Consider the following 15,071-nt stretch of genomic DNA (forward strand, 5'->3'; position numbering starts at 1 on the left):
GCAGAAAGAGATTACATGGGAGGTTATAGCAGAGCATCGTCGCAAGCGCCTCCAGCTCTACCATGAGTGGAATAGAGGAGGCCACCGGAGGGAAGGCCTACTGTGGTGGGCGCCGCCAAAGAGAAGGCCCTCCATAGTGGGCGCCAAAGAGAAGGCCCTCCATAGTGGGCGCCAAAGAGAAGGCCCTCCATAGTGGGCGCCAAAGAGAAGGCCCTCCATAGTGGGCGCCAAAGAGAAGGCCCCCCATAGTGGGCGCCAAAGAGAAGGCCCCCCGTAGTGGGCGCCAAAGAGAAGGCCCCCCGTAGTGGGCGCCAAAGAGAAGGCCCTCCGTAGTGGGCGCCAAAGAGAAGGCCCTCCGTAGTGGGCGCCAAAGAGAAGGCCCTCCGTAGTGGGCGCCAAAGAGAAGGCCCTCCGTAGTGGGCGCCAAAGAGAAGGCCCCCCGTAGTGGGCGCCAAAGAGAAGGCCCCCCATAGTGGGCGCCAAAGAGAAGGCCCCCCATAGTGGGCGCCAAAGAGAAGGCCCCCCATAGTGGGCGCCAAAGAGAAGGCCCCCCATAGTGGTCGCCAAAGAGAAGGCCCTCCATAGTGGTCGCCAAAGAGAAGGCCCCCCATAGTGGTCGCCAAAGAGAAGGCCCTCCATAGTGGTCGCCAAAGAGAAGGCCCTCCATAGTGGTCGCCAAAGAGAAGGCCCTCCATAGTGGTCGCCAAAGAGAAGGCCCTCCATAGTGGTCGCCAAAGAGAAGGCCCTCCATAGTGGTCGCCAAAGAGAAGGCCCTCCATAGTGGTCGCCAAAGAGAAGGCCCTCCATAGTGGTCGCCAAAGAGAAGGCCCTCCCTAGTGGGCGCCAAAGAGAAGGCCCTCCATAGTGGGCGCCAAAGAGAAGGCCCTCCCTAGTGGGCGCCAAAGAGAAGGCCCTCCATAGTGGGCGCCAAAGAGAAGGCCCCCCATAGTGGGCGCCAAAGAGAAGGCCCTCCATAGTGGGCGCCAAAGAGAAGGCCCTCCATAGTGGGCGCCAAAGAGAAGGCCCTCCATAGTGGGCGCCAAAGAGAAGGCCCTCCATAGTGGGCGCCAAAGAGAAGGCCCTCCATAGTGGGCGCCAAAGAGAAGGCCCTCCCTAGTGGGCGCCAAAGAGAAGGCCCTCCATAGTGGGCGCCAAAGAGAAGGCCCTCCATAGTGGGCGCCAAAGAGAAGGCCCTCCATAGTGGGCGCCAAAGAGAAGGCCCTCCATAGTGGGCGCCAAAGAGAAGGCCCTCCATAGTGGGCGCCAAAGAGAAGGCCCTCCATAGTGGGCGCCAAAGAGAAGGCCCTCCATAGTGGGCGCCAAAGAGAAGGCCCTCCATAGTGGGCGCCAAAGAGAAGGCCCTCCATAGTGGGCGCCAAAGAGAAGGCCCTCCATAGTGGGCGCCAAAGAGAAGGCCCTCCATAGTGGGCGCCAAAGAGAAGGCCCTCCATAGTGGGCGCCAAAGAGAAGGCCCTCCATAGTGGGCGCCAAAGAGAAGGCCCTCCATAGTGGGCGCCAAAGAGAAGGCCCTCCATAGTGGGCGCCAAAGAGAAGGACCTCCATAGTGGGTGCCAAAGACTAGGCCCACGGGGGTGGCCGCCAAAGGGAATATCTATAATGTGGCCACTGTAGGGGAGGTCTCCAGTGGTGAAGGGGATGTCCACCACATACATATTCAGTATTACAGCTCTTCTCACCAAGCTTTCCCGACTCTCAAATAGCAAAGTGAACCATCCCTGCCACCATGTAACAGTATAAGATCTACCATTCAGGAGCCTGGGAGAGCTGGGTGACAACCATTGTGTTCACTTTTCCAGCTCTCATGTCGCCTACCCCACTTTCTAACAGAACTGAATGACAGATCATTCCATGCAGCGACAAATCCCATAAACTAAGCGAATATGTTTTTCAGGAGTCTGGGAAAGCTGGTTACTTGATGAGTATTATGGCTTAGCAGTGTTATGACAGACAATGTAAGCAGAGGGCAGGCGGCAGGTCGCACTCAGGCAGGAATGTGCCGAAATAAAAGAGCCTCAAAGTGGCGAAGACCACCCAGCCCGGGAACACAAGCAGCGCTCACTACACAAGCAGCTGCGTCACATGCTCTGTCCTTACAGCCACCACAAACATCAGCTCTGCGGCTTGGCAGGAGACCGACTTCACCCCCGAAGGTAAATATTATCATGGAGGCAGCGCCACCGGATAACGCCAAGATCTGCAACGGTGCCCGGCGTCGGCTCCATCACGGCTGCGGCCCTGGTAACTTCATCTTAAAGAGGCACTCCTGCAAGAGACATTTATGATATAGCAATTAAAAGGGGTCGGTTCAACCTTTGGATACCGTCTATACCGAGATCAAGGGGTCCCAGGAGTACAAAAAGATCTGAACAAGAAGAGCTGCAGTGTAAAGCATGGAGGAGAGAGAGAGAGAACCTGAACCTCTGATGAGACAGGAAGGGGATTTTCTGACTACGACTACAACTCCAATAGACAATGCAGTGTAAGGGTCAGTTCACACGTGAAAACCGCCTAGCTTATTTGTGCGAGGTAAAAAACCTCGGGGAGTTTTTTCGACGCTGTTTTTTGCATTCCACGCGGTTTTTGACAAGGTTTTTGCTAGCGGTTTTCGCTAGGGTTTTTTTTTCCTATATGTGCTATAGAAACTGCAGGCGAAAACCGCGCGGTTTTGTGTGCAAAAAAACGCGCGGTTTTGTGTGCAAAAAACCGCGCGGTTTTCGCCTCCCATTCACTTCTATGCAATTCTTCAGGCGTTTTCCGCCTGAAGAAAGGTCATGTCGCTTCTTCAGGCGGAAAACGCTAGGAGGAAAAAAAAAGCTAGTGGTCTACATAGACCACCATGTTAAAGGAGAGGTTTTTGAAGCGAATTCCGCTGTCAAAAACCTCCCCTTTGCCCACGTGTGAACTAGCCCTAAAGCATTACAAAAGGACTAAGCAGCAGCCTGATTTAGTACGCCATACTTAAAGGGATTTTCCAGGACTTTTATACCTTAGGACAACAGGTCAGGTGATTGAATGGGTCACAGCAGCGATAGAAATAGCATAGAGTCCATAAATCTGGTGGGCCTGTGGCGCCCCCACACACCGCGCCTCTCTCGACACCCTCCTTTTGAGAAAGTGGCGGTGACTGCATAAAAAATTGCAAATTTTTGCGCAAAAACCTTTGAAGAGCAAGAATTTACAACATTTTCCTGCCTTCTATACCAGAATACGAGTATACATGGCATACACGATATAATACATCCCCCCAATGACTAGATTGGAGTCTTCATAAAGCAGAGCAGCAGTGTAAAGCAAGACGAAGGGACAAAGGCGAGTCCTGAACAAAATAGGAGCGAAATCTTTAGACCACCATGGACTCCAGACGACCGTGCAGCTAGGCTGGGGTCACATGCACATATTGGGGCACACACTTGATATACCTCGGTAGGTTCCCGCATATGACGGTATTACAAACAATTATCATTAATAGATCACATTTTCCATTCCCCGGTGAGCGCTTATCAACCCAGCACATAATAACACCAATAATGGCTTTCTAATGTCAGGGCATTACCGCCGCCGCACTCCACCGCCGATTATAACACCATGGCCGCTGTTTATTAACCCACTCGTGTCCGGGTTACCGACACGCCATGTAAAATATATCCAGAAGCCTCCTAAGTGCAGAGGTTGATACCCTGTGGCCATTGTGACACTACAACTCCCAGCATGCCCTGACGTTACAGGTTGTAGTGCCACAGGTTAGAAACCACTGCAAATACAGTCCCTTGTAAATCCACCCAGCTTTCCCAAAGACCTGATCGGAACCAGAGAGCTGCACCTTGCACAAATCTGCTATAACTTTGAACAACAAGACAGATTTGCCATTCAGGGGCTTAGGAAAGCTAATATGATGTCATTTTGGTTGTCATCCAGCTTTTTAAAAACAGATAAAACTTCTATTAGTCCCCTAGGGGTTTTTCACCTACCGTATTTTTCGGACTATAAGACGCACCTAGGTTTTAGAGGAGGGAAATAGGGAAAAAAAAATTTGAAGCAAAAAATGGTAAAATATTTAATATATGGAAGTTGTAGTTTTGCAACAGCTGCGGGGCCAGAAGTACTTTTTAGTTATACCATTTTGGGGAATATCTATTGCTTAGATCACCTTGTATTGAAAAAAAAACCCGGCGGTTTATGATATATGATTTTCTACTGTTATATATATATTCTAGGGACAGGAGGTGATTTAGAACTTTTATTTCATATTTTTATTATATATTTTTAAAGCTTTTTTTTTTTTTTTTTTTTTTTACTATTTTATTCCCCCCTGGGGGCTTGAACCTGCGGTCACTTGATTGCAAGTCCCATAGACGGCAATACAACTGTATTGCCGTCTATGGGACATTCTGTATATTAGTATTACGGCGGCTGGTCATAGACCCAGCCGCAATACTAATATATAGCAGTGACAGGCCTGGGAGCCTCATTAGGCTCCCGGCTCTCACCCGAACAGGTCGGCTCCTGCGATATCGCCGCGCAGGAGCCGGCCAGCAACTTCACAGGTACGGGGCCGGTGGGGACCGGCCCCGGGGGAGAAGGGGCCACCGATACTGACCCGGCATCCGCCTCTCTAGTACAGCGAGGGATATACGCCATCACAGGTGCCAGGGCCTGAAATATCGCTGCGCTCCTCTGCCCTGCATGAAGCCAGCGGCGGGGGCACGGAGGAGCGGAATAGCATCGCCCCTGCTGGCTTCATGCAGGGCAGAGGAACGCAGCGATGTCTCAGGCCCCGGCGTCTATCCCTTGCCGGCATCCGTCTCTCTATTACAGCGGGTGCCAGGCGCCACATTCGGACTATAAGACGCACCCTTCTTTTCCCCCCAAATTTGGTGAAAAAAAGTGCGTCTTATAGTCCGAAAAATACGGTAACTTTCCCAAGTCCCTGAATGGCAGCAGTGGGAGAATGTATTACGTATAACTGGGTAACACCTTGAGGGGGAGATCACCCAGCTTTCCCAGTACTTAGTAACCCACAGGCAGCACATTAGGCCTCAAAATTATCTCATCAGGCCTTGCTGCCTGTAGCCACCAATCAGAGCTCAGCTTTCATTACTCTGACTGCTCTGGAAAAATTAAAGCTGCGTTGTGATTGGTTGCCAAGGGTGTAAGGGAGAAGTGAAGAAATGGCCCCATTGTCTCTATAAGAATCCATTAGAAAGAAATGTAATTAACGGAGACGAGCGTTTTTCTTTTCCCCCTTCAGAATTGATGGACCGCCGCTTCTAAATAAACTTCGCTATCTTCCGCCAAAGTCAATTATGCCGGGTCTTTGTGCAGGAACGTTCACGTCTTACACAGGACAATGCAAAACGGAATAATCATCTGACTGAAAATGAAATGTTCCAGCCGGAAGCGTCAGAAGCCTCTAATTACATGAGAGGAGCGATTAGGAGGAGGGGGGGGTGAGGTCAGGTGACTCACGGGACCGCCGCTCGCAGCTGTACGCAACGCCGACGACTAATGAACATTTAGTCCACAGCGATTGGGTCATTCGCAAGTCGGGGGAAAATTCGCGACACGGCCGAGACTTCAATCGGATCTTATTACCCAAATCTACTTCGAAAATCTCCATCAGAAGTTGAATAAATTCGCAAAATCCTTATTTGGTGTCTTCTCCAATCACACCCAAAGCTGCTTTCAAAAGACTTCTGGTCACTTTTGGTAATAGATATCAATATAGCGCCACCCCGCTGTCAGACACGTGACCAACAGCCCCGTGTCAGCATCTTTTAAGCCCCAAAGGCTCTTGAAACTCGCTTTAGAGGTGAACGGAGAAGAAAACATAATTTAGAAAGTTTGGCCAGAAACAGAATTTTTATTTAAAAGGGATATTTCGGTCATAACTGAACTGAATGGAGCTGCAGTGAGCACGTGCAACCTCAACGCAAAACGGGGGCACTCAGGAGCCCCGTTCCCACGATCCATAGGGTCCCAATGGCCGAAACCCACCAATTTAGCAGTTATCCCCTATCAATGGGATGTTGGATAACTAGGTATTGGGGGAATACCCCTTTAAGTCACTGGATAACTGTTAGATCAGTGGGGGTCCGATTGCTAGGGCCCCCACTGATCACAAGAATGGAGTAGCAGTCAATGACCATGCTCCATTCTATTCAAACTAAACAAACTTCACTCAATTCATAAGTGGGCACTCAGGGACCCCATTGTCGTGATCCGTGCCAAAAAGTCGGACCCCCACTAATTTAGCAGTTATCCCCCCAACATGATGGGGATAATTTGTTATTAGGGAGAATAATTAGCTTTTCAAAGAGCAGCGCACAGCAGAGGGCGACAGAGAGCAGAAGAGACAAAGCTCCTCCCACAGCAGAGAGAATTTCAAATCTCCAGCCTGAGGCATCATGGGAGGAATTTGAGGAATCTTCAGACTGGAAGTAAACAGATCTAGCAAAGCTGATGATATAAATATCTGCGCCCTATAGCCTTGGGATGTTTACTGCACAATTTGGGTTAATCTAAAGCATCATCGGAGTCACCCTTTAAATCCATGACGTGATTGAGCCTTTCCCTGTAGGAAATCCCAGTGCCTTGCTTATGTGCTGTATGCAAAATCAGTCTTAGAGGTGTCGTCTGTACCTCTTCATACCTTGGAATTTCCCTTGCAAATTGCGTTGTCTAGTATCTACCTCCTCACATAGACAGCTGGTGCTACATGGCGGGACCTCCTCGAGTGCAGGTGCTGTTTAGGGATGTCAATACAGGCTGCCATAAACAGCATGCATACATAGCTATCCCAATACAGTGCCTACAGAGGCGGTCACCCAGCTTTCCACAGATCCTGCCTGACACACAATGCCTTCTTTCCTACTCTGCCTGCACCCCGCTGCCAAGGAAAAGCTAAAATCAGCAGGATTTGCGGAGCTGTAGCAGAGCTCACCTCGACTCCTGCATTTCCTAAGGAAACAGCTGGGATCGGGCGCCGGGCCAAGGAGCTCAGATTTTACAAGCAGCAGTTTCCGGGTAACCTGGGGATCACGAGTGGTTGGCGCGCTCAGCCGGATCCGTGAACAGGATATGAAGGGGCGCAGTTTATGGAGCTTGCACATAATTATTGTATATTGTACAGTCACTACACACCTCACAGCTGAGGGTTTGCTACAATAATATCCAGGCAAGACCTCAGTATTAAACACATCAGCAGCACAAATCTCACTCCTGTCCCCCCCTTCTTGTGATCACTGGGGGTCCCAGCAGTGGGTGCGATCCACACCTAGGTACAACAACATCTATAAGTACACCGGGGCAGAAAACCCCTTACGGAACAGGCATGCACACATTAAATCTCTAAAAGATTAAGAGGATTGTCCAGGAACAGCGCCACACCTGTCTGCAGGCTATGTCTGGTACTGCATTCCAGCTCTATTCAAGTCTTTAAAGCTAACCTGCAATACCAGACATGACCTGCAGCAAGTTGCGGCGCCGTTTCTAGAGGAGATCACAAGGCCGTGTTTTTCTACTCTTGCAGAACCCCTTTAAGAACACATGCTGGCCCGTTTATGGCCAAGTGAGTTGTACCTTTAGGACGTGCGTCCTTTAAATCCTTCCCCCATAGTATGAAGGCCTTCCATGTAATCTCAGTTGCACTACTCAGTCTTCAAGCCAGTCAAAGGTTTTCCCATATTTTCACCTAAAAAGCTCAAAATAATCTTTTAAGGTCATATTTGGGGCTTTCGTAGTCTCCTACACAGATTTTCGACTACTAGTGGCCACCTAAGCATAGGAAGTTGCCCAGTCACTGACTGTTCCAGTGTACTACAGCATGGTGTCAGTCTCCACTGTAGCTCTAGCATTCTATTCATACCTAAGGCAGCTCAGGATTACCAGTGCTATGGGAGGATCAAACTCATCCAAGCGTTCCGGCTTATGTTCCGGCTATTCGTGACCATCTAGATATAAACTCAATTCATTATAGGCTAGCAAAGGATGCTGGGAAAGCAAACAGCATATTTGGAAAAGGACAAGTGCCCTTTAAGAACTCGCTGCACAGTTTGTTGGCCACTCCCCCTAGAATCGAACTCTTAACCTGTACAGAAGCCACGCCCAAGCTTGAAGAAGTAAGGCGCACTGCTGCAAAGCTACATGGTCCTGAGATTGAGGCCCCTAAACTATGAATTTGGGGGTCATTTTCCAGCAACCTTTGCCGATTCTGTGTGAATTAATAGATATTGAACGCGTTCACGTAGAGATAGATTTTGGGTGGAGATGCCCTTTAAGTACTGAATAGGCTAGAATCAATTATAAGCGCTGCACGGTGGGGTGGGGGGCTCAAACCGCGTCTCCCCTGAACTTTTCAACCTGGAGAAGAGAATGGCGGTGGTGGCGGCGATGTAATCTTGGGTTTCCTCGGGATATGCAGATCAATCCCCGCTAAACACTTTCATTGACGCGCTCTTTAGAAAAGCTTAAGCTGCAGATTACATTAAACGCCTCTCAGGGGGATCGTGTGCAGGAGCCGCAACGCAAACACTCCTCGCCACGGGCACAAAACCAACACGCAATGCGACGCGGGCCTCCGAATCTGCCGACTACAGACGGAAAGTCACAAGAGCAGAGAAATGGGATCGCTGGAGATTCACTAATACTGGCAAGATGGCGGCCAACGGCGAAGAAGATCAGCCCAGAGCGGCCGACATCACCTGTGGTCAGCACAAGATGGACCTGTATGATGGGGGAAGGGGGCACAAGGGAAAATGGTTCTCAGGCAAGGCCACGCCCCCAGTGCACCAAACAGCTCATTTACATAAGGATTTAAAAACAAATCATCGCGACAAAAATTACAAATTAAGGGGTCTAATGTGGGGACACAACCAGCGCAGGGGGCCTCACCTAGGGTCACAACCAGCACAGGGGGCCTCACCTAGGGTCACAACCAGCGCAGGGGGCCTCACCTAGGGTCACAACCAGCACAGGGGGCCTCACCTAGGGTCACAACCAGCACAGGGGGCCTCACCTAGGGTCACAACCAACGTAGGGGGCCTCACCTAGGGACACAACCAGCGCAGGGGGCCTCACCTAGGGTCACAACCAGCGCAGGGGGCCTCACCCAGGGTCACAACCAGCGCAGGGGGCCTCACCCAGGGTCACAACCAGCGTAGGGGTCCTCACCTAGGGTCACAACCAGCGTAGGGGTCCTCACCTAGGGTCACAACCAGCACAGGGGGCCTCACCTAGGGTCACAACCAGCACAGGGGGCCTCACCCAGGGTCACAACCAGCGCAGGGGGCCTCACCCAGGGTCACAACCAGCGTAGGGGTCCTCACCTAGGGTCACAATCAACGTAGGGGCCTCACCCAGGGTCACAACCAGCGCAGGGGTCCTCACCCAGGGTCACAACCAGCGTAGGGGCCCTCACCCAGGGTCACAACCAGCGCAGGGGGCCTCACCCAGGGTCACAACCAGCGTAGGGGGCCTCACCTAGGGTCACAACCAGCGTAGGGGGCCTCACCTAGGGTCACAACCAACGTAGGGGGCCTCACCTAGGGTCACAACCAGCACAGGGGGCCTCACCTAGGGTCACAACCAGCACAGGGGTCCTCACCTAGGGTCACAACCAGCACAGGGGGCCTCACCCAGGGTCACAACCAGCGCAGGGGGCCTCACCCAGGGTCACAACCAGCGCAGGGGGCCTCACCCAGGGTCACAACCAGCACAGGGGGCCTCACCTAGGGTCACAACCAGCGCAGGGGGCCTCACCCAGGGTCACAACCAGCGTAAAGGGCCTCACCTAGGGTCACAACCAGCGCAGGGGGCCTCACCTAGGGTCACAACCAGCACAGGGGGCCTCACCTAGGGTCACAACCGGCGTAAGGAGGGCTGATGTGAGGTCCGTATTGAATTTGGGGGAAAAAGATCTGTCCTGGGGTCATGATTGAGTTTAGGGGGTCTGATTTGGGGCCTGATCTAGTTTTCCAACTAGGACTTGGTACAACCGTCACCCTTGCGGTCGGTCCTCAGGTGAGAAGGGGGGGGGGTCCCAGTTTGGGGCAATGTCAGAAAAAAGCCAATGGAGAGGACGGCCCCATAACATCTGCAGGAAGAAGGAAAGGGTTAAGTGATTACCCGAGCAGCTGAGCCGAGTGTGCGCGCTCCACATCCTACACGTGTCACCGTGTCATACAAACAGCGGGCGCAGTGACATGTAGGCTGGAAGATGATGACACAGAGACAACACAAACATGGCCGACAGGACCCCTCACCACCTACAGCTGACCTCTGACCTGTCCTCATACACCTAGAACCTACAACATGCAGCGATCTTGCACAACACTTACTTGCAACCAGCTTTATTGTCAAGCAGAAGAGGAAACATTACACTATAGATGTATAGCCAGCCATGGCTTCCCCCATACTTTACACTGCAGGCTGCTCATGGCTTGTATTATAAGGTGACGGCTTCTGTTTCTTCTTCTTTCCGTGTCGCACCTTAACACCTTTATTTCAGATCTCCCCTTTAACATTTTTACATGGGACTGCTAGCCCGCCCGCTGTATGATCTCACGGCTCCAGGCCCTCACACTCATCTTTTCCCCGAGGAAGTCGCCGACAGCTCGGGTGAATCACACTTTCCCTCCCCAAATCCCGAGTCTGCCTCATAGACCAGCAGCTCTCAGACCGTCCTGACTCCACAATGCTGGGAGTTGTAGTCTGATTCTAGCAAAGCTGGGTGACAGCCAATATGTCTACCCGGACAGTCGCCCAACTCTACGACCCCTCCTGGTCTGGCCGATACAGGTTTCCCTCCCATGATGCAGATTTGCCACTTTGGACTATAGGAAAGCTGGGTGACTGACCCACCACAAACTATGGCAGCAATTCTTAAAGGGGCGGTACAGAACTTCAAAAATCCTTTGTGACATGACCAAGCAGATATGCCACCCAGTATTCTGGAAAAGCTGGGTGATTACAGACACAGTAAACTGGGATTGATGAGGCAGCAAGCACATGGCTCCTACATTTACCACTCAGGAGCCCGGGAAAGCTGCCCATACCACAAACTATGCCTTGAGTTCTTAAAGGGGCAGTACAGAGTAAAAATCAATCCGTTATGATATGACCTCATTAGGCATCCTGTTCCTAGTGGGGTGCCACTCGAGAGCCCGGAAAAGCTGAGTGATTAACTGGGCACGTTGATCTCAACTCGTATTAAAAATCTGCAGTCTTTCAGTGCGATGGACGATTACCACTCAGGGGACCGGGAAAGCTGAATGATTACTGGTGTGCTTCAAACTGGAAAAGCTGGGGCAGCAAACTTCAAGTAGTAACCAAGAGCAAACGTGGCTCCTGTATTTATCACTCAGGGGCCTGGGAAAGCTGGGTGATTACAGGAATGCCTTAAACTGGGGTGGCTAATGTAGCAAGCTTTAACAATGCATTTACCACTCAGGATTTTAGGAAAGCTTGGTGAGCACAGGTAGGCTTCAACTGGGAATCCTTCTGTATCAAGATACAACTCGTATGCATACCGAGCAACCTGTCAGTGCGAGGTGCAGCATGTGACGCCTGCATTTATCGCTCAGGGGCCTGGGACAGCTGGGTGACTACAGGTACACCCTACACGGAGGCATCAAGCAGTAGGAACGCCTTGCCGTATTTCAGTGCAATGGTCAGAACATGGTTCCTGCATTTACCACTCTGAAGTCTTGGAAAGCTGGGTGAGCACAGGTCGCTGGAAATGTTGGTGCGGCAAATGGATCCTTCATTTGTCACTCAGGAGCTTAGAAAAGCTGGGTGATGACAGGTAAAGGTTTGCAGCACCCCAAATCAGATTGGACACCTTGCAGCCATTCAGCATAACAGGCAAAACCACTCAGGAGCCTGGCAAAGCTGAGTGATTACTGGTATGCTTTAAACTGGGAACGTCTGTACAGCTGGTAAATACCGAATAACCTCCCGCTGCCAAGTGTATACTATGACCCCTGCCTGTATCACTCAGGACCCTGGGAAAGCTGGGTGACTATCTCACACTGAAAGCTGATCACACAACAGACAACTCAAGGACTTTAGTAGAAGGGAGACGTCTTCAATATACAGGGAGAGACCAATCCCCGAGGGTTTCGGGGGGGGGGGGGAGACGGCGCCCCCTCCCACACCGCTTCACACCTAGTAGATGCACTAACCAGAAATCACATGTTTAATACATTCCAAATTCTCTGCGCAATTCTGTTTTTAATTTCGCCAGATTTCACACCTCCGCCTCCCCCTGCTGCTGAAATTACCAAGAGAGAAGAATCGGGAAGAAGGCGACGTGGGGCGCCGCTGATCACACCTATAGCATTCTAGCCACAGGACTGTATACAGAAGCCGCGAGACCAGGCCCATTATATCATCTCCCCCTTACCTATAGGCTCTACTGGCTCAGGAATAGAATGCCAGAACTGCGGTGATGACTGACACTTCCAAAGTAAGGGAGGCATGGAGTGTTGAGTAATACTGAATAACGATCTACTAGTCAGGATCCATAGAAAGCAGGGTGATGCTACTGGCACCGCAACAAAGCCAGCACCCAACCCCAGTGCACCATGGTCTGGAATGTCAAGATCATGTAGGGGCGCTGTCTTTAAAGGACGCCCCCTGCTGATGTTTACGCCCAAGTGTCTACAATTTAAAGGGAAACCTGTCAAGAGAAGGAGCTGCCTCTAGGATGGGCACCGGAGAAATTGATCCCCCCCCATAGTGCCAACCAATTGCGTATCCTGCATAACGGTCATGTGACGAGTTATTAGGGCAGCCAAGCAATGTCACAATGGTGTCGGGTCCCTTTAAATGGACATGCCCTTTAAGTATCCGTACCAGGATCAACCTGAGAATTTCTCCCAAGTGTACACTGCCAATAGCGGTCCATATCCTTCATGTAATGTCATATCTGCTCCTCGGAAAGTTGGGTAGAACCCAGACATCATTACAGGTCACATAAGAGGCGTCATCCATCTTTTCCAGAATACCGAATAGTCAAAGTCTAATGTAAAGAAGCATCATGGCATACCTAGCGGGGAATAGAGTCATTACTGCTCCTATAAGAGTTACCACACAGCTTTCCCAGATTCCTGAATGGCAGGTCAGCTTCATGACAACTTATATAGGAGCTACAATATTTCCACGCAGGTTGTCACGGGCTCCTGAACGGCAAGTCCACTCACAAAGACAGCCAGGACTCTAGGAAAGTTGGGTGACAACTATTGTCGGAGTTAGGAAATGGCTATATAGGCTTTCACCAAGCTTTCCCAAGCTCCTGAATGGCAAGCCAGCAACTATAAACTACCAGGACTACCGCTAGATAACTATTGTGTGAGATAAAAGGTTGTCATACAACTTTCCCAAACTCCTGAAAGGCAACCGTAGAGACTCTGCTCCCTACAGACTGCTCCTTCTGGACTCTAGAAAAGATGGGTGACATCAAATGTACTTAGGAGCTATAACCTGTTGTCACACTGCTTTCCCAGGCTTCTGCATGGCACCCTGACAAACTCTGCTTCTCCATTTCTGCAAACAGTCCATTCTGGATTCTAGAAAAGCCGAGTGACAACTTAGGTAGGAGCAATAATATGGCCACACGAGTTGTCACACAGCATTCCCAGACTCCTGAATGGCAAGTTGTTACGTAAACAGTCAGAACTGTAGAACAGTGTGATGTCTGCGTGAGCTATAATAAGGCCATATAAGTTGTGAGACTGCTTTCCCAGGCTCCTGAATGTCACATAAATATAAGCCATAATGGATGTCACCCAGCTTTTCCAGGCTCCCAAATACCAAGTCCACTCACATAAACAACCAGGACTCTAGGAAAGCTGAGTGACAACATAAATATCAGCCACGGTGTAGCCAGACCGGTAGTCACACAACTTTTCCAGACTCCTACATTACTGCAGCACTCTAGGGAAGCCTTACAGGTCACGGCCATGTATGACGTCACCCAGCTTTCCCAGAGATAGATAGGACTGAAATATTACAGCTCACGGCAGCAAATATCCGCAGGGCAGCAGCCTGATCCCCGCAGCAGCCTGGCACTGAGCTCTGCAGCGTCACCTTAAATTCTCCCTGGCAGTTTCCATTTTTAGCAGCAGATAATCCCCGCAGCGCACGTGGACGCCAATCCCCAAAACAATGGTCTCTGGTGAATGAGAGGCGCAGCCCAGAAATAGAGTGCGCGCCGCCCCGGCATCAGTGCCAGGTAACAAGGTGGTGATATAAATACCCAGCGGTGCCCTGGTCCCCATCCTACCTATATATATCCTTCACCGCTGAGGGTTTGGTACAGTTGCATCCTCACCAGGGTGTCGCCACAAGGTCTATTAGATAGTCCCAGATCTACATCCTACACAGAGGCCCCGACCGCCCCTTTAAATACGGTTTAGGATTGTGCCCACTATGAGAACCACAAGTACCAGCAAGTCTTACGGCTGCGAGTTTGCACCCGAGAACTACAAGTAGCAGAAAGTCTTCTATGGCTAAGGACAGGCTCGCATGTATCACTTCCTTCCAAGATTGGAACTACAAGAATGCAAAGCCCGGCAATACCCGAGGTGAAGCCGCACTCTACCCTGCAGGGTCCAAGGTGGGCACACACTGGCACCCCTGGCTCATAAAAACTGGAACATGAGCCCAATATCCAAAAACTATATGTACCAGCAAGTCTGGAGGATGAAAAGTACAGGTAATATCCAACGTGAAGCCACTTCTCCCCCAGGCTTGGCACACACTGGCACCCCTGGCTCCTTGTAACTGGAACATGAGCCAAATATCCAAGGACTACAAGTACCAGCAATTCCGGAGGATGAAAAGCACCAGGTGAAGCCACATATGCCCCTGTAGGGTCCAGGCTTGGCACACACTGGCACCCCCAGCTCAGCCCAATACCCAAGAACTACAAGTACCAGCAAGTCTCCACACTGTGGGGTATAAGAGCGCTTTACAATATGTCCTATGAATGGCTGAGAGTGCAAGTGGCACTACAAGTATCAGAATGCCCCACTTTGGAGCTTGGCTGATAC

The 15,071-nt window shown here is 50.9% G+C and overlaps 1 protein-coding gene across 3 annotated transcripts in view; it reads right to left on the reverse strand.

Annotated features, from left to right (window-relative positions):
* Positions 1–15,071, reverse strand: part of GDPD5 (glycerophosphodiester phosphodiesterase domain containing 5) — a 105,194-nt gene that overhangs the window by 89,681 nt on the left and 442 nt on the right. The gene's annotated exons all lie outside the window — the stretch shown is intronic.

Source organism: Leptodactylus fuscus, chromosome 2 (assembly GCF_031893055.1).
Source record: "Leptodactylus fuscus isolate aLepFus1 chromosome 2, aLepFus1.hap2, whole genome shotgun sequence".
Classification (NCBI taxonomy): Eukaryota; Metazoa; Chordata; class Amphibia; order Anura; family Leptodactylidae; genus Leptodactylus; species Leptodactylus fuscus.